The 18954-nt window shown below is 47.5% G+C and overlaps 1 protein-coding gene and 1 long non-coding RNA gene across 2 annotated transcripts in view; both read left to right on the forward strand.

Moving 5' to 3' along the window:
- Window positions 1–2466: 2466 nt before the first annotated feature.
- On the forward strand, window positions 2467–8945 carry LOC113601002 (uncharacterized). Its single transcript, XR_008295547.1, has 2 exons — window positions 2467–3027; window positions 8214–8945. It is a non-coding gene; the product is annotated as an uncharacterized LOC113601002 (long non-coding RNA).
- A 6386-nt stretch (window positions 8946–15331) lies between these two features.
- The window catches only part of ERICH6B (glutamate rich 6B), a 69583-nt gene continuing 65960 nt past the window's right edge, over window positions 15332–18954 (forward strand). Inside the window, exon 1 of the mRNA XM_053215756.1 lies at window positions 15332–15528. The gene's annotated coding sequence lies outside the window, so the exon portion shown is untranslated. The remainder of the gene's footprint in view (window positions 15529–18954) is intronic.

Below are 18954 nucleotides of genomic sequence, written 5' to 3' on the forward strand. Positions count from 1 at the left end.
TGCTGACAGCACGGAGCCTGCTTGGGATTCTCGCTCTCCCTCTCTCTCTCCGCCCCTCCCCCGCTCACACTGTCTCTCTCAAAATAAATGAATAAAAACTTAAAAAAAAAAAATACTTAGATTGTGACAGGCCTCTAATATTCTATTTCATCCAAAGATAGAACTGAATCACCACACTAATCGTAGGAGCATATCACTAGCTCCCTGTTAATGGATGAAGACTCAGAAACAGCGTAAGTGACTTGCCCAGGGTCAGGCGGGTAGTAAGCGTCTGACTCCGCACTCCTTGCCTTTAACTTCTACACTGAGACCGCATGTGGGAATCAAGGCCTCCTCTCCCATCACCCTGGAACCAGCAATCTAGGGAGGCAGACAGCTACAATGACGTTCTGTAGGAGACCCACACAGCAGAAGGTTTTATGGGCTCATCACAACCTCCTTCCTGCCCTCTCTCAGGCCGTCCCACGTCAAATGCTGGCGAAGGGGAGTGAAGGCCAAAGCTCAGGCCAAGTACCCTTGAAAGCCCGTCTCCCTGTCCCGGTGGGCACCTTTCTCCCTCCCTTGCCGCTACCCCGTGTACCACACAATTAGACACATGCTCCCACACCCAGGCTACATTTCTCCTGACCTCGCCGTTTTTGTCACTCGTCCCAGCGAAGCGTTGAGAAGGAGGCTGCCCCCTAACGCGGGTGGGACAAGGTAAGTCCTAGAGTCCCTCCAGGTCCAAATTTCTGGAACTGAAGTTCCTCCTGGATTACCAAGGAACCCCATAAGCCTGCCTTAGAGCCACGACGCGGCTCAGCTGAGACGCCACACCAAGGCCACCATGCACAGAAGCAGAATTCTGGTGCTTGGTTGACATCAGGTAAACTGCGCCCTGTTTTCATGGAGGCCACGTAAACCCACAGTGAAAGAAGCCATGGAAAGGGGCTTCAAACTCCTGCCATATGGTGGGATGACTTCTTCCAAACCCATCCTCGGAACTTGATTCTGTTGTGTCAAATCCTTTCCGGTTGTGGTGGTATTCTTTTCCTTTTCTTTAAAAACAAAACACTAAAAATACGTTAAGTCCTCCGGGGGAGTACTCGTCCATGCCCTTAAAATGTGGCTGCCCTTGAGAATTCCCACTCCCTCCAAGTACTTCATTCCTGCTTCTTGTCTTGGGCTCAGTGCACAGAGGACAGGAGGGCGGCCGGCGTCCTCCCTCCCTCCCGCTGCGGCTGCCGCTTAGGCCTTTGCAAGACTCACACCTTTCTGGCACCCTCTGTAGCCCTGGTGCCCCCGCCCCCTTCCGTCCCTTCCTGCCAGGCCGCTGATAAAATGAGGAGTCAGGAATCAGAGATGAAATTATCTTCTTCAAAATTTATTGCCGCCCCAACATGCCATCCCCGACTGATGAGATCATTTCCGCGTACCAATGTAAAGTAAACCAAAGTTTGACTTAGGTAGTCATCGGGAACTCTGTATGCTGATCCGAATGAGGGAACAGATATCAGACTGCTTTGAAAAAGCTAAAACACTGTGCCTGACAAGTCTAAGCTGTGTATGTGTTATAAGATATATATATATATGATACGTAGGCATATACGTGTGTGTGTGTATATATATATATGTGCCTGTGTAGTATACACACATGTACATGCCTATGTATCATCTATATTTAGGTGAGATACTATGAAAACTGGTCAAAAAGTTTCTCTTACCTCCCCCACACAAGAAAACACTCCTCTACCCATTCATATGGGTTGTACTTTTCATTTATGTTCAAACTCTCAGTCGTCTGGGCCCAAAAACAATTTCTTTCAAGTTGGCTCTATCAGCCTTTTTGTGAGGGGCCGGCTAAGTATCAATGGGCCAGAGGATTCGCCGGAACATGACGCTTGGGCTGGTGCCACGTTCACCATCGTGGACTCACTGACGGGGCCGGGAATTGGCGGCATTGGCTATTAAGCACTTTTTTTTTTTTTAATTGCTCTGCTACTCAGTGATCCTTCTTGTGAATGATTCCCTTCTCACAGCAATTGGAACGATCAATCAAGAGAGGTTTTCTGCAGAGAAAGGGAGAAATTTCACATCCCCGTGAGGGTGGGTTCTCGCGAATTGTAGCAGAGGCTCCCCTCCGCTTACGGATACCCAGATGACGGTTACAAGAACGCACCAGAAGGCCCAGCTGTGACAGCGGGGTGCTCTGTGGTAAGGCCCCTAGGATAGATGACCAAGAGCCTCTGACTCTTTGGGTGGAGCCTCCGTTGATGGCCTCTATAAATCCTTAGGTATTTGGTCCACTCGGCAACGACCAATGACTTTCAGGCTTCCATCCGCCTTCAGAAAATCCAAGCCTGGAGCAACAGTTCAAACAGAAAATCCCCCTCCTCTTTGCAGCATCCGGTCTTCCTTCCACCGCCACCACCGGGCTCCCTTCTGCCACCTGGCAAATGCCCAGCGCCCTCTAGTGACGACGGTGGATGGAGCCAGTGGCTGCATACGGTCTTTGAGCGCGACAGAAATCTCGAGGCATTTAACTTTTTCATTTTTTCCTTCTTCGATGGCGTTCAAAGTTCAGAAGTCGTTGGCTCGTTGCAGAACCGGAAACAACATGAAACCGCACGGAACCAATATTCATCTCAGCACACCCCGCCTCCAACGGGCCTCCGCCTAATAATCCACTACTCCGAGGCATCCCTGCACTCGCTGCACTCACGCACATGTATGCATGCAGACGTGCACGGACACCGAAGGTTTTCTGGGCTTGGTTTAGACGTTTGTGGCCAACATTTCGAAAACCACACTCTACACGTTGTTCTGCAACTTGCCTTGTTCACTTGACAACGTCACCGACATCCCTCGGTATGACTTCGTGATTGCGGCCCAACCGACCGATTCAGTGGGGGTTACCAAACGACAGCCAGCCAGCCAGCCAGCCAGCCACCTGTCTTTGCAAAAACAAAAAGTTTTATTCCAGCACAGCCACACCCATTCGTTTCCCCTACTGTCGACGGCTGCTCTTGTCCCGCAACCCAAAAATAAGTCATCGTGATAGAGATCTTACAGTCTGTCTGACCCTTTAAAACACTTTTGCAAACCCCCTGCCTTGGGGGCACCCGGGTGGCTCAGCTGGTTGTGTCTGATGTCAGCTCCGGTTATGATCTCACTGTACACGAGTTCGAGCCCCGCGTCGAGCTCTGCACTGACAGCTCCGACCCTGGAGCCTGCCTCGTATTCTCTCTCCCTCGCTCTCTGCCTGTCCCCCACTCCCTCGCGCTCCCGGTCTCTCAAAAACAAACTTTTTTTTTAATTAAAAAAAAAAAAAAAAAACAAACCTTTCGCCAACCCCTGCCTTAAAACAGCAACCATTCATTTCCTCATGGTTCTGTAGATTAGCAGTTTGGGCAGGGCTCAGCCCGATAGTTCTTCTGCTGGTCTCAGCTAGGGTCACGCATGTGACTGGCCATTTAGCTAACTAGTCCCCAGGGCCGGGTTCACACGTTGGCAGCTGGTCCTGGCTGTCGGCGTGGGAACACGTGTCCGGATTTCTTCATATGGTGGCCGCATTCCAAGAGGTCACCCTCCAAGGCACATACAAGTCTGCACATCCACAGTGTCTACTATCATTTCAGGCATTTTTCTTTCGAATTTCTTCTCTTGTTTTATGTTTTTGTCAAACTTGTAAGAGGTCATCGTATATATAGATTTTAATACATTGTCTATCAAAGGCAATTTTACCCTCTATGTTCTCTATATTATACAGTCAAACTTGTCTCTTTTCTTTCATGGATACTGGGTTCTCAGTCTTCATTACCACCGTTTCTTCAAATCCTGGATTGTATTTGCATTTTCCCAGATTTCTTTTGTAATTTTTACTGTTCTCTTTTTACGTTAACTTTTTGATCCTTTCATAATTTTATTCTATACTATAATAGGAGATAGGGAACCAACCTGATTTTCTTCTAGATGGAGAACTCCTTGGGCCAGTATCTTTGGTTAAATAAACCAAGCTCTTCCCACTGGGTAGAATCCATTTCTGGATTCTCTACTCTCTGCCACTTTCTCTTTGTCATCACACTTACTTATATCAGGTCAGTTTTGAGGCTTTAGAATGTGTTCTGAAATGTGATCAAGGAAAAACCATCTTACTATTGTTTTCATATTTTTTCGCAAGTTCAGATACAATTATTCTTCCACATAAACCTTAAGATCACATTATCCAATTAAAAACTGAACAAACACATTAACGCAACACTGCTGGGTTTCTAACTGCAATTGCATTATATTTCTATTAATTTGGGGGAATTGACATTTTTAGAACAATCATGTCTTCCCTTCCAAGAATATAGTATGATTTTTCATTTGTTCACGTAAAATTTTTTCTTACATTTTATATCTTATGTTTCTTCATCGGCATGTTATAAATTTTGTAACTACCGTTAATGACATTTTCAGGCTTTACGTGGGTATTGCTAAAATGGAGAAGAGTTATTATTTTGTACGTTTGGTTGGTATCCAAACACTTTGACAAATTCTGTCTTCTAGTAGATGTTCAGAGAAAATAGTCACATCACATGCAAAAAAAAGTTTTATCTTTTTCTTATTGTTTCTATTGATTACAAGATCAACAATAATCCAGTCTGTAATAGTGCAAAGTCTGCTATAAGACAATCAACAGTTGAGCTCAAATGGAAAGAAGAGAACTTTTTACCGGGAACGAGGGAGGATACGGAGGGAAGGTGAGTGAGTGGTGTATACCCAGATCTCCATTATTCTCTCGGACCAATTTACCCAGTGAAACAGGAACCAAACATCTGAGAAATTTCTGGATAATTGCCAATATCCTGGAAAGTCCAGCCTATAGCTATACAGATATGTAAGCTGAAACACCTAAGTTCTATTAAATAGCACCAAACTACAACCAGGAAATAATTAATTTAGAAAGCACGGCTTAACCCCCCAAATCCCAGCTGGCTGTACAACTGATCTTATTAAACTCACAAAAACCCAACTCCACAGTGCACACCATACAAAATACAAAAATACAACTCTGCACAGTTGAACTTTCAGGACTCCATTTGTTGTATTGGTTTTAATGTTTTTGTCTCATAGTGTTTTTTTTTTATGTTTATTTTTGAGATAGAGAGCACCAGTGTGGGAGGGGCAGAGAGAGACAGGGACAGAGGACCCAATGAGGACTCTGTACTGAGAGAGCAGCGCGATGTGGGGCTCAGACTCACAAACTGTGAGATCATGACCTGAGCTGAAGTCAGAGGCTCAACTGAGCCACCCAGGCGCCCCTGGGTTTTTTGGTTTGTTTGTTTTGTTTGTTTTGTTTTTTATTGTCCTTATCGCATTCCCTAGAGCCTTCAAGAAAAAACTGTTGAATAATAATGGCAGGAGGAACCATCTCTGTGCAGTTCTTGCTTGACTTTAATATAAGTTGTTTTCCATTTTATTATTCATAATAATATTTGCTGGTGGCTTTTGACAACTGGTCTTCATCATTATTAAGTACCTTCCTTCTGATTAAGTCAGGAACGCCTTCGGCTAAAAGTAACAGAAAACCTGATTGTGGCTCGAACAAGAAATTTAGAGGGCAACAGTGACTGGTGTTCACTGAGCAGTTCAGCAAAGTCGAGAATGGAATATGTGGAATGAGGTAGCCCATTCCTACTGTGCCGAAAAGAGAGGACGAAGTGCTCACAAGAATTGTGAAGCCATGAAGAAGAACAAGGGGACAAGAAAGAGGCAGGGTAAGGGGTGGGCTATAGAGAAGAAAAAGAGAAAATCCTCTGATGTGGAGGGAAAAAGTCCTGCGGCATTTCCTGAAAGACAAAACGGACAACCCATGGAAGATAAGATTTTGATTTTAAAGCTTCAGGGGCACCTGGGTGGTTCAGTCGATTAAGCATCCGACTCCTGATTTCAGCTCAGGTCAGGATCTCACAGTTCATGAGTTCGAGCCTCCCATCAGGCTCTGCGCTGCCAGTGTGGAGCCTGCTTGGGATTCTCATTCATTCTCTCTCTCTGTCTCTGCCCCTGCTCACGCTCTCTGTGTCTCTCTAAATAAATAAACTTAAATAAATTATTTAAAAGCTTTAGGTCACAGTGAACCTACAGACCTTCCCAGGAGGCTCCAAACATCACAAAAGTCCGTGTTACTAAATAATGGTGCCCTTCTGTACTGAAGTCCACTCTAGGACACTTCATTACAAAAGCTCACATTTCAGGAACAAATGAACAGAACTGGTAGGCACTTCCACTCAGAGACCTAGAAATACAAATCCTCTGAGATGTGACAGCACTGGACCCTACAGGCTTCAAGCAGAAAGCAAGTGTTGATCGTGGTGGTTTCTTCTTAATGAGAGGCAGAGAGCCGGCCCTTGGGACTTCAAAATAAAGCCTTGCTTTTCTCAGGAGCCCAGCACTCAGAGTATACATGTTTACCATCAAATACCTCATGCAAAAATAAGCTGGGCTCCTGGGGCTTCCTTGACTATTTCAGCAACGACTCAAAGCAAAGCTTCAGGCATGCATGCTACCGTCAGAAGGTGGACACGGATTAGCTACACTGGGAAGTAAATTCCTTCTGGCTGCCGTACCACATCAAGTTTTCCTTTATTTGACTAGCTGGACCGGCGAAAGTCTGAGTTGTTTAGAATTCCTTTTCACCCTCGAATGGAAAAGTAAACCAATTCTATCCAAAATATTTAGGGAAAAAAAAAAATTCGTCATCAAGGAGTCTCCAAGTTAGATCCTGGATCGAAATAAAATATACTACACGATTTGTCTCACGAAAAATCAGCTTCCTTGCCGCAGCGTGGACAAGCTCCAATTTAATGGCGCCATGAAAGTGTTTCCTGCTGTGCTGAGAGGCAAGATCGCATCATTCCTCCGTGAACTATGAAAGAAATCTATCCTTGAGGCCTTGTGGGCAAGAACACAGATTTAGGGGGTCAAAACACCAAGCATTTCCATTCATGACCTCACCACATGAACCCCTAATTAATTATGGGTATCCTAATGTGAAAAATACTCTCATAAGTGAAGGGTGACCTACTCCCATTCATAAGCAGACCACACATCAGTCATAACTCCCCAAACGCCATGAAGGAGCTGCTCGATTTGTATCTGTGTTGAACTTCAAGTGCTGCATAATTTATATCTAAAATCCACTCTCATACATCTGCTCAAAGACCCACTCTGACCTTCGCTCCCAATCCCAACTGCATTAAAAGGGACTGTAAATCACTGGAACACAGCACCCAGTCACAGCCCAGCTCTCTCAAAGCAGGCGAGTTTCTCACCTTGATGAGTTCATCATCCCCTAGAACAGGTTATAAAAATTGTTCACATTTTGAGATAATAGTCCAAGGATTCTTTATTCTACCCTGTGGCTCACTCCTCACCTCGGTGAAGTGTATGCATACAGACAAAAGGAGCAGCTGGGCTTTCATTTATCCCTTTCTCGAGAAGACCACCCTCGGGCCCATGCTTACACCCACCAATGGACCTGTCCTCAATTTAACAGAGCTCTGGTTTCGTCTCAACAGACCTTATATCCAGGGATAGCACAAAATATAAGGATATGCTCCTTACATCTAAAGATCTCCTTGGGGTGCCTGGGTGGCTCAGTCGGTTGAGCATCTGACTCTTGGTTTTGGCTCAGGTCGTGATCTCACAGTTTGTGAGTTCGAGCCCCACCTGGGACTTCATGCTGAAGTGCAGGTGCAGAGCCTGCTTGGGATTCTGTCTCTCCCTCCCTCTCTCCCTCTCTCCCTCTCACCCTCCTGAGCTTGTATGCTCACTCGCCCTAAGTAAATTATAAATGAAAAAATAAAAATAAATAAAGATCTCCTTGACTCTGGATCAAAAGTGAGAATACATGTTTACATTGTCCTTTCCTTACAGCAAAGCTTTGCTTTAAAGTACAAATGTTTGGGGCGCCCGGGTGTCTCAGTCGGTTGAGCGTGCGACTTGGGCTCAGGTCATGATCTCACAGTTCGTGGGTTCGAGCCCCACATCAGGCTCTGTGCTGACTGCTTGCTCAGAGCCTGGAGCCTGCTTCAGATTCTGTGTCCCCTTCTCTCTCTGCCCCTCCCCCGCTCATGCTTTGTCTCACTCTGTTTCTCAAAAATAAATAAATGTAAAAAAAATTTTTTTTTGAGTACAAATATTTGATTCCTAAACAACAATATTTTGTTTTCTCTGCTTTGCCAGGGAAGGAAATCTTTGAGAATTTCTCTCAGTCCCGGATGCAGTTAAATCAGTTGTGCTGATAATGCAGATAGCACGAAGTCTACTCCCCCACCCTCACCGAAAATCATTAGAGAGAACCAGAAGCCCTGAGGCAAACAGGTGCAGCAAAAGGAGGCTTCTCCCAGCAGTTTCCAGGGAGATTTTCCAGAGATCCAGGAAGAACTGTGAGGAAGTCTCACTACCAACGGCCACCCAGCAGTGGGGCAGCTCGGGATTTTCCTTGGCAACCTTGATGTCATCTGTATCTTAGAAGGGGCTCTGTCCATCCAGCGTGGCGGCAGAGGGCTGGTAGGCTGGGACAATGGCCAAGCGTGGCATCCCATGCGTATGTCTAGAGAGGACTAGTGTTCTTGATATTGACATTTGTAGGTCCTGTTCAAGGGGCTCTGGGCTGATGACCCCCACAATGGCGTATCTGACTGAGGCCCTGTCCCCGCAATCTACCAGGAATACATGTTGTTGGCTCCTTGCAGAGGCACACACAACTTAGGAGTATCCTAAATGCAAGCTGACTGCCCTGCTAGAAAGAAGGTGAAGGAGCTTAGAACATACCTCTTTACCTTCTAGTTTATTAAGAGGTTTGAAGTTTCCCAGGCGGGAGCTAACACCACAAGAAGAAGAATCTTCCAGATTGGCCACGGTATACAGTACAGTTAGATCTGCTGTACAACCAAATATATGCCATGGTGAGACTCTCACGTGGTGTTTGATTTCTTTCCTTCTTTTTCCTTTTTTCCCCCCATTTTTAGCTAATTCTTCAGCAATGACTTCTTTCTGGTGGTCAAGGGCTTTGTACAGAAGAGCCAAGGCAACGATGTACTGATCTCTGTGTCCTTCCTATATTCTTGAGCACGGAGACCTTTCTCTGGTCTCTCTTCCTCTGGGGTACAATTTGCATGGCTGGAATACATAAGGAAGGAGGGTGTCCTTCCGTTCTTCAACTAGAGAAGGTATACGAGGGAAACATCACTTCCAGGAGAGGAAAAGCTGATTGCACATGAAGAGGCAAGATTTGCAAAATATTTTTGCACCCCTTGTGCCCTTTAGGAAAAAAAAAATGTTCTCGGAGTTTTAGTTGTCAGGCCAGTTACTCGAAGGATGAGAAGGTAGAAATCCAAATGAGAGTAAGAATCAAGAACGATTACCTACCATTAATCAGGATGTGATGTTTGGAACCCAGTAATGAGTAAGACCCTGATGATGGTTAAAACAAAGCCCCCAGTGCCTGGATTCTAAAAGGGGATAAAGGGGACACCTGGGTGGCTCTGTTGGTCAAGTGTCCGACTTTGGCTCAGGTCATGATCTCACAGCTCATGAGTTCAAGTCCCGCGTGGGGCTCTGTGCTGACAGCTCAGAGCCTGGAGCCTGCTTCAGATTCTGTGTCCCCCGCCTCTCTCTCTCTGCCTCTCCCTGACTTGTGCTCTCTCCTCTCTCTCTTTCTCTCTCTCTCAAAAAAAAAGGCATTAAAATTTTTTTTTAAATAAAAGGGGATAAAGGTGGTACCCAACTTTATAAAGAACAGGTGTTGGGGCGCCTGGGTGGCGCAGTCGGTTAAGCGTCCGACTTCAGCCAGGTCACGATCTCGCGGTCCGTGAGTTCGAGCCCCGTGTCGGGCTCTGGGCTGATGGCTCAGAGCCTGGAGCCTGTTTCCGATTCTGTGGCTCCCTCTCTCTCTGCCCCTCCCCCGTTCATGCTCTGTCTCTCTCTGTCCCAAAAATAAATAAAAAACGTTGAAAAAAAATTTAAAAAAAAAAAAAAAGAACAGGTGCCCTTGGCAATTGCCAAGTGTTCTGTCAAACGGTAATATCTGGAAAGATGTTCAGTTGGATTCTCCCTGAGTCTGCAGTCGCCTGGAACGATTTGAATAAACGACAGAGAAACCACTGGCATGGCTTGTGAAAAGCAAATGAGCAGCCTACCTTCACTTGGCTCTGTGGAAGAGTGACAGGCAGATGCTAGATACCAATAGACGTTATCTCCAAAAACTTCAGTTAGGCTGTGGGAGCTCTCATTGCCACCAGCAACCTAGGGAATTGGCCTTTGAGTGAGGGATCTTGGGAGCTGGTGGCTGGAGAGGACAGAAATCCCAGCTTTGGGAATGACGAGAAGACCGAAGGCAGGGGACTCCCCACCAGGCAGGAGAGGGGTCCGTTCACCTCTGTCCCGCTTCAGGGGTCGGCGGATAGGCGGACAGCGGCAGGATTTCTCTGGGCTCCGGGAAGTTACTCCCTTTGGTACTGTCTGGTCTGTCCCCCCTTACCCTCTTTTCCAGGCTTTCAAACAGCTCTGCCAGAGTCAATGTTGAGAAGTAACAACAAAAGTCAACCCGCTTACTTAACTCTTTCCTAACATCCAGGAACATGTCTTCATTTGGTGCTGGTGACGCTTCCAGTGGCTTCTGTGGATCCTAGCAAAGGAATCCATTTTCCTTACGCTTACTTTCCTGACCTTGAACCTACATTAAATATCTACTGTGTAACAAATATGAGCCATTGCTAAAGTAGCCACTTGTCCGAGTGTGTCCAGGCAGCTCCAATTCATGCCTGTTGCCCTGGCAGAATTATTCCTATCTCCCCCCCACTCGCTGACATAGGGTCCTGGTGTGGATGACAGATGATACGCTCGCCCCGGAGGGGGGACGTGGGTGGTTCTTCCCCCCCCCCCCCCCCCGCACCAGTCTCTCCTCTCCTCTCCTCATCATCGCCTATTTCTCTCTAGCTCATTACTTGTCAGCCATACCAGAGATCATGGGTAATTTCTTATTCATATCCCACTTACTTCCAAAAAGGGTGAAAATGCTATACAGTGCACTCACTTGGCAAATATTTCATGGGAGCCTGAAGTTCCATGAGCACTATCGGAAGCATAGGTACACACAAGGTTGTTCAAATAAAAGTTAAAATTGAAGACGACGAGAAAACATACGGAGGAGGCTGTTACTGAGTTAGAGACCATGGGGGAAACTGTGCTTGTAATTCCTTCTATGTCTGACCTTGAGCTTCCCAGTAGTAAAACCAAAAAGTAAATTACAATGCATAGCATCAATCATCTCGCCTAAGGAAATACAACTTGGACAAAACAGATACTTTTTCTTCTGACACACATCCTCGTAGAATCTAATCATCCATTCAGTCAATATTTACTGAGGACTTACTCTGTCCCAGGTAGTGCTCTCGGTGGTGAGCTACAGAAGTGAATAAAACAGAGCAGACGGACAAACGTCTTTGCCCTCAGGGAGCTTCCACCCAGTGGAGCAAGACAGACAATAAATAAAACACATAGTATCTCAGACAGTAGTGAGTGCTACAGAGAAAAATGAAGCTGGAATGGAGAAGAAAGAGCTCAGAGAGGGGCCTGCAGTTTTCATGGGGTGGTCAGGAAACCCTGGCTGAGAAGGTAACCTTCGAGGAGAGATGGGAGGGGGGAAGAGGGAGGGATCATGTGGCTATCTGGGAGGAATCTTCTGGACAGAAACCCCCCCCCCCACCCCTCCCCAACTCTGAGATGGGGGCATGCGAGACCAGTGTGGCTCCGGTAAGGTGAATCAGGAGCAGATCACCATGACGTCAAGTCAGACATGGGAAGGTGGGGGCGGGACAGGAAGTGGAGATCTTGGGTTTTTCCTTCCGGTAAGACAGAAAGTCATGGGATGATTTTGAGCAGAGAATGGGTCATGATCCGACATATTTTAAAGGATTATCCTGGTAGAGCGACCAGTGAAAGAGTCTATGAAATTTTCCAGACACGAGAAGGTGGTGAGAAGTGACCAGATTCTGAGTGTGTGTTAAAGGGAAAGGCAACAGAATTTGATAACTGGTTACATGTGAGGGGCAGGGAGAGAGAGAGAGAGAGAGAGAGATACGCCAAGATGGTTCTGAGATGCTTGGCCTGAGCAGTGGAGTTGCTGTTTACTGAGATGACTGAAGGAGAAGCAGACGGTGGGGGAAGATCGGGAGTTTGATTTGGGCCGTGTTAAATGAGATATGCCTACTGGACACCTGAGTATTAATGTCAAGTCAGGCAGGTGGTCAGACAGAGTCTGGGGTTCTCATGAATCCTCACATTAAGGATATGGGTGGTAAAACGAGCAAGGTCTTGATCTTAAGAATTATTGTCTGCCAAACTACAAAACACTTGTCTTAGGACCATTTTCTTTCAGTCTGTGATTAAAATCAAGGTCATACTTTTCAAATCACAGCTAAGTGAAGGTATTTCTGGAAACAGCCAAATTAGTATAGCGAATGTCCTAAAACATCTTGCCGTTGGGATTCTAACTTGGAATGAGAATAGAGCTTCCTGAAGCTGGAGGAATGAGCAGTTTACACAGACCTTTGTCTCTCTCAGCAATGTTTCAGGTTTGCCTTTGGCAAGAGTGAGCTCTTTGATTGTACTTATTCTCCAGGGTAGATAGTTTGGTGGCGGGGTTGACGTTTTGCTATGAAAAGAAAAAAAAAAAAAAAGAGTCTGATAAATTCTCACCCAGATCAAAGCTAGTTTCATCCTTACTTGGAGGCAGGTCACTATAACGCCTGAAAGACCTACCCAAATGTTTCCCTTTTTTTCATTCTTATTTATTTATTTTGAGATAGAGTGCACAACGAGCAGGGAAGGGGCAGAGAGAGAGAGGGAGAGAGAGAATCCCAAGCCAAACTCAGGGCTCGATCCCACAAACTGGGAGATCGTGACCTGAGCCAAAACCAAGAGTCGGGCGCTTAACTGACTGAGCCACCCCGATAATCCCCCCACCCCGGTTTTTCTTTAAAAGGAGCTGTGAATTTACTCAAATGGGCAGCCAAATCCCAAGCTGAGACCTCAGAATGATAAGCTGGTGCCTGGCAACAATTTGGAATTGTCCAAGTTGAGATGTAGTATTTTCCTGGCGAAAGAATGAATCTTAGACAGTGGCTTACGCAGACAGATGTAAGTTAATCCTTTCCCCAGCCAAATAATAAAAGTGTCTATAATTCTTCCGGGCCATACTAGTCTGGAGGGAAAAAATTGTGCAACTGTCAGAAATGCGGCAGAACTTTCAAAACAACGTAGCAGCAACATAAATGGGAAACCTCTATCACAGTTGGGTTTTGCTTCTGAAAGTATAAAAAAATCACAACCTTTTAAAATTCCTCAAAGCCAGAGACTTCGTTCGTCTTGTTAAGTCTGCATCCCCGACCCTACTCCTAGAACAATGCGGCACACAGTAGGCATGCATAAGATACTGACAAAGTAATGAATCAATCGACGTTTAAAAATTAAAGCAAAACCCCTGAGCGCCATCTTGTGGAAGGCCTGACCACGCCGCCATCCAAGGTTACAGTCACCAGCCTGGGGAATGGACGCTGAAATTGTGACAGGGCTTTGGTGGCCCTGGACTATTGGAAGTAGTAGACTAGGAAACTGTCTTGAAGCTGTGTTGGAAAACCAATTCTGCTTCTTACTTAGATTCACGTGAGGTTGATGGACATTATAGGGGGCTACAAAAGTTCCCCCATGCAGCCCTTGGCACTGGCCCTGAGAATCATTGAGAGGTATAGCTCTCAGAAGTTGTGTTTGACCAGGGCGCCTGGGTGGCTCAGTCGGGTGAGCGTCCGACTTCAGCTTAGGTCATGATCTCACAGTTCGTAGGTTCGGGCCCCGTGTCGGGCTCTGTGCCGACAGCTCAGAGCCTGGAGCCTGCTTTGGATTCTGTGTCTCCCTCTCGTTCTACCCCCTCCCCCACTCGTGCTCTCTCAAAAATAAATAAAAGTTAAAAAAAATTAAAAAAATAAAAGTAGTCTTTGACCAGTTCCTCCTCACCAAAAATTGTTGTAATAACCTAGCCTCCTTTGTGCTTCAAGAGATCCTTGAGAACCAAAGATGCAAAGAGCTCTTTGGACATCCTGTGTAGCATCCTGTGTCTTCCTGTTTCCCCTACACTCCTCCCCAACTCACGGAGGCTCCTGCTGTCACCCCATAGTACTGGTAAGGACTTGGCCTCTCCTCTGCTCTTCTCCAACTTTCTGCACCAGGGAAGAGGAGAGGCATAAATAATTATCTGGTCACCTTCCTCTTGCTTACCTCCTATGGGACCATCAAGCAGAGAACCATTGAGAACCCTCAAGTTTCTCTGTGCCCCATGCCCTCACTCCGGAGTTCTTTTCTCTGTCATTCTCACCCCCTTCCCAAGAACCTGACACAGGCCACTGAGAGACAAAATGAAGAAACCCAGTGACACTCAGACATGCACAGGGTACTCATGATTCTTCAGGCTTTATGGATACCCAGAACTTACACAATGTGATGAACACTCTTCAAGAAAAAGAATTTAAAAGTATAAATTTAGGTGCCAACGTGAATATTTATTTAGAATGGGAAAAGAAATCACTGACATTTCAAAGATCCGGGACCTATGGTTCTGAACTGTGTGTGACAACTGACCAGAAATAGGTTGCAACCGGGCCTCCTTGTGCATCTGGGCCACTTGGCAACTGCCAGCAAAGCCATTCAAGGGGCCAGAACCTGTGACCTTCGATGGCTTCCTCTTATGGACTCTGTCCCCTTAGGGTGGCTGCCTGCTCCCTGAACCCCCCAGTAGTACCCCCCAGAGAGAGCAAAGAGGCCGCTGTCCTCTCGGCCGCTTGGGGGTCTTTGTCCTGGGGACCAGCATAAGTGAGTCTCCGGAGGGTGTCTCCTAGGAAAACACCCCGCCCACCTCCCCGGCACCAACCCCCCCACCCAGCCTGCAGCCCTTCTGCAGGCCGAGTTAAATAAAGGCGGTCAGCTTTGTGAGCCTCAGACCCCACTCCCCTCCATCTCAGCCACCCACGAAGCTCAGCCCTGGGCCCCAGGACTGCGGAAAGCTAACATCGCGCTGTACGGTTTTGTAATCAGAAAAACGAAGCTATAAACATTACATACTATTAAATAAAGAACAAAGCAAAACAAAACCCCACCCAGTCTTTGCCGACCCTCCTCTACCCGGGAGGGGCAGGAGCGCGGGCGCTAGCGGGCTGCAAACACCGGCAGTCTGCGGTCCACCGGTTCCCTTTGGGGGGCACCTGACCCGGGGACCCTGGCGCAAATAATGAAGAAAACTTTCTGACCAGCCACTGCCGCTTGGCCCAAGCACTTCCTCCTGAAGCGGAGAGGCTGGGGCAGGGAAGAGGAGGAGGCGCACAGGCTGGGAACTCCAGGCGGCGCTGCGAACTCGGGACGCCGTTCCCATGGTAACCGAGCGCCTGACACACACAAACGCCGGGCCCCGGGGCCTTTTGGCTGGATCTGCGCCGCCGCTGTCTGGCTTGGGTAAGGCTTCGCTCATTAGCCTCCTAGTGCTGCTGTAGGAGCCCAGACTCCCTCCTCCGGCCCCCACTGGGCAGGAGGGAGTGGGGAACAGTGTGGAGGGTCTGGGAAACTAAGAAGCATCAACACGCAGCCTTCTTTGTTTCTCTCCCCGTTCTCTGCCCCTCCCTCTGATAGCCTTTCTGTTCCCTGCTTCGCTTAGCTAACCTTTGTGAAGGCCGGTGTTGGTTCATGACTCCCCTACAAATAAGGAGAACTGGGTCCGTTCCACTCCAGAGAGCCTCTGGCTCTGGCAGTGAAGGAAAAACTGCGGGTGTGGAGGTTGTGACTTCTTCCTCCCAGGCCTGCGTAGCCCAGCCAAATAAGCAGAAGAAGAATTCCCCAGATGGAAAATTCCAGCCTGCCTACAAACCAGTTCCTGGGACCCAAAGCCAATCACTCGGTTTCCTTGTGTTCCCTTCCCCCACCTGTAAAATGGTAGAGAAACAGCGTTCCTAACCATCCAGGGAGGTGGTGAGGAGTGTCCCTTGGCCCATGTTCCACAGGTGTTCGGTGCCAGGCACCTGCTCAAGGTCACCCTCCTTGAAAGCGCCAACCTGAATACATTTGAAATTCTATTTATAAAAAAGGCCTTGGGAAATGATGTTTTAATGAGTACACTGGGGTGTCTACACTGCTTAAAAAAAAAAAAAGCACTGATTGCTCTAAGGGGTGGGGGTCAAAAGAACTTTTTGACTTCAGTGTTTGTCCCCTGGCATTTTTTTAACGTGGATCCAGATCTGCCTGGGCGTGGCGCCCTGGAACTCAGCAAAGCAGGCCATCAGTTGGTCCCCCGAGAGGGAAGGCAGCCGCCTTCGGCCAAGAATCCTGCCAGTTCACTAGAGGGGTTATATAAACGGCCGCTGAGGACAATAACTTCAGCAACAAAAAGGACTTGCATTTGCAAGGCACCATAGAATACCCTGGATCCTTCACAGAATTGAGGCTTCTCCCCTTGCTGCAGCTAGAGTTCCCAGCCTCGGCTGGCAGGGCCCCAGCCACACCCAAGGCCCTGCCACCCACTCCATTCTCTTCAACAGAGGCATCCTTGCTGTCTGAGCCCACCCACAGCCCATCTCTTGGTGGCCTCTCCTAGCAGGAGGGAAAGTTGCATGAAAATTCCAAACCGGAAATGAGATGTGCGGCCAGTCTCCTGTGTGCCTTTTCTTCCTATGAACCATCTATCCAGTGCACAGACTTCTGTTGAAAATCTGCCACGTGCCAGGAGTTGTGTGAGGCTACCGACCCAGTGGCTGAGGCAGACGCGCAAACAAATGCAAATGGTGGGTGTGGGAAGGAAAGGACACGCGAGAGCTGTGGTGAAAAGCTCTCTGGAAGCTTCCTCTGGAAGCACGTCTTCACAGAGGAGGCGACGGTGACTTGGGTTTTAAAGACTTACAGACTTTAAATTGCTTTAGGAAATCCAAGACCCATCTGGGACCCCCAAAAAAGAAGTTCCACTCGGGAAGAGCTGGTGGAAACGTGTGCTGCGTTTTCTCCAGAAAAGGAAGCAGGACTATGAATGTGCTGAGGTAGAAAACCAAGAGGAGACAGAAACATGGGCCAGAGGATGCCCAGGCAGGAGTACTGTTCAGTAGACTGAGCCCTCAGTCCTAGCTCTGCGATGCTTGTGGAGCCCACTCTGACTAGAGGTAATCTATGACTGGCCGAAGGCCTGGCCTTCTCCCAAGTTGACTCTTAATGCTCAGTAACGTAACACTGTTAACAGGGCCTCCTTCTAGACATATCAAGGACTGATAGGGAATACACGAGCGCTACACGTCGTGTCTTGAATAAGCCGGACTGTTCTAAAACCAAAGTTCTCTCCAGTCTCTTATTGGGAGGAACGTATACAACTATCTACTGAAATACAAGGCTTCTCTGGCACTATAAGACAGGGGAAGCCCAGGCCTCCCTGCTCTGCTGGTGTAGCTGGACTGAAATACACTGGAAAGTGGGGCCTGGGCAGCCATGAGTCCTCAGCCTAGCCCTTGTTGGTCTGCTGGGATCTGAGGGGTTTTCCTGGCCTCTTCACTTCTGCTTAGTGTTGCTCCAAATCCCTTAGTCCACAAACATATGCCTATGTTCTTCCTGCCCCACCCAAAATAGGAAGTGCTGGTTTAATAACAAAGAGTTTGTTTAGTTTTGATATCTAACCCCTCCAAACTCCAACTGTCCATGCGCTTTTTGACTCATCCCTTTACCTTTTAGAAGAAAGGGGTGCTGAGGCAGCACGCCCCGGGTCCCAAACCTACTTCTCAGCTCCAAATCATTCATGGAAGACCCTCCAGTCCTCTTTTCACCAGCGGTTGTGACAAACTTCGGCTTTACGCTGGTTCACAGCTTTGAGCCATGCTTTTGGAGCTCAGCTATGTGTGGGCAGCTACAACCATGCGCTCAGGGCCCCGGGAGCCACTCCTGACCCTGTTCACAGACACTCTCGAAGGAAATAAACACCGTCAGCTCACTTCACCCAGGTTGTAATGTTCTCAACTGACAACAGGTGGAGCTCATCAGCCCTAACCAACTCCATCTGTGCAACCGACTTTCTACAGCGTTGCAGGAATTCTGGGAAGCACTGAGGAGACAGTCAACACCTCACAGTGGCCCAGGGGCCACTAATTCCCAGAACTTTGTAGCCTCTTGGTTGCTGAGGTTTCTTTCCTCAGGAGGGGCTCACAGCCTCAGAGGTATCCCTCTTTGAACAAGCCATGGGTCCACCATAGGATAATGGGTCTACCAAGGTCACCTGTTCTCTGTCCTACAAAATTCCCAACACCTGGGAACTTGTAGGATCCTCGCACCATCCCGGCTCTCCAACACCAGCAGACAAGCTATTCTGCCTGGATTCCTGAGGATTCCAGTCTTCATATTGAGGACAACCTAAAGGACTGGGTCATTATGCTTGGATGAACCCCACGAGCAATCATAACAAAAAGTCCCTTTGCTCTTGGTCTTACGAGCCTTTCTAACTGGGCATGGGCATTTTCACATCACAAATGACCCCCTTCCTTTCTCATATTGTCCCTCCCTGGTCTCTCATTGAAATCTAGAATGCTCCCTGCTTTTCCAGTCCACCATGTGAAAACTTCAACTTGCTAGCCAAGACAGCTAAACTTGATTTTTTTTTATTTTAAATATTTTAATTTGTATTTATATTTGAGAGATAAATTGGGGGGGGTGGGGGGTTAGTGAACAGGGGAGGGGCAGAGAGAGAGGGAGATAGGGGGCCCAAAGCAGTCTCCATATGGTCAGCATGGAGCCCAATGAGGGGATCGAACCCACAAGCCATGAGATCATGATCTGAGCTGAAGTCAGACACTCAACAAACTGAGCTACCCAGGTGCCCCAGCTAAACTTGATTTTTTAGGGATGTCCACCATGGGGAAG

Source organism: Acinonyx jubatus, chromosome A1 (assembly GCF_027475565.1).
Source record: "Acinonyx jubatus isolate Ajub_Pintada_27869175 chromosome A1, VMU_Ajub_asm_v1.0, whole genome shotgun sequence".
In the NCBI taxonomy this organism is placed as follows: Eukaryota; Metazoa; Chordata; class Mammalia; order Carnivora; family Felidae; genus Acinonyx; species Acinonyx jubatus.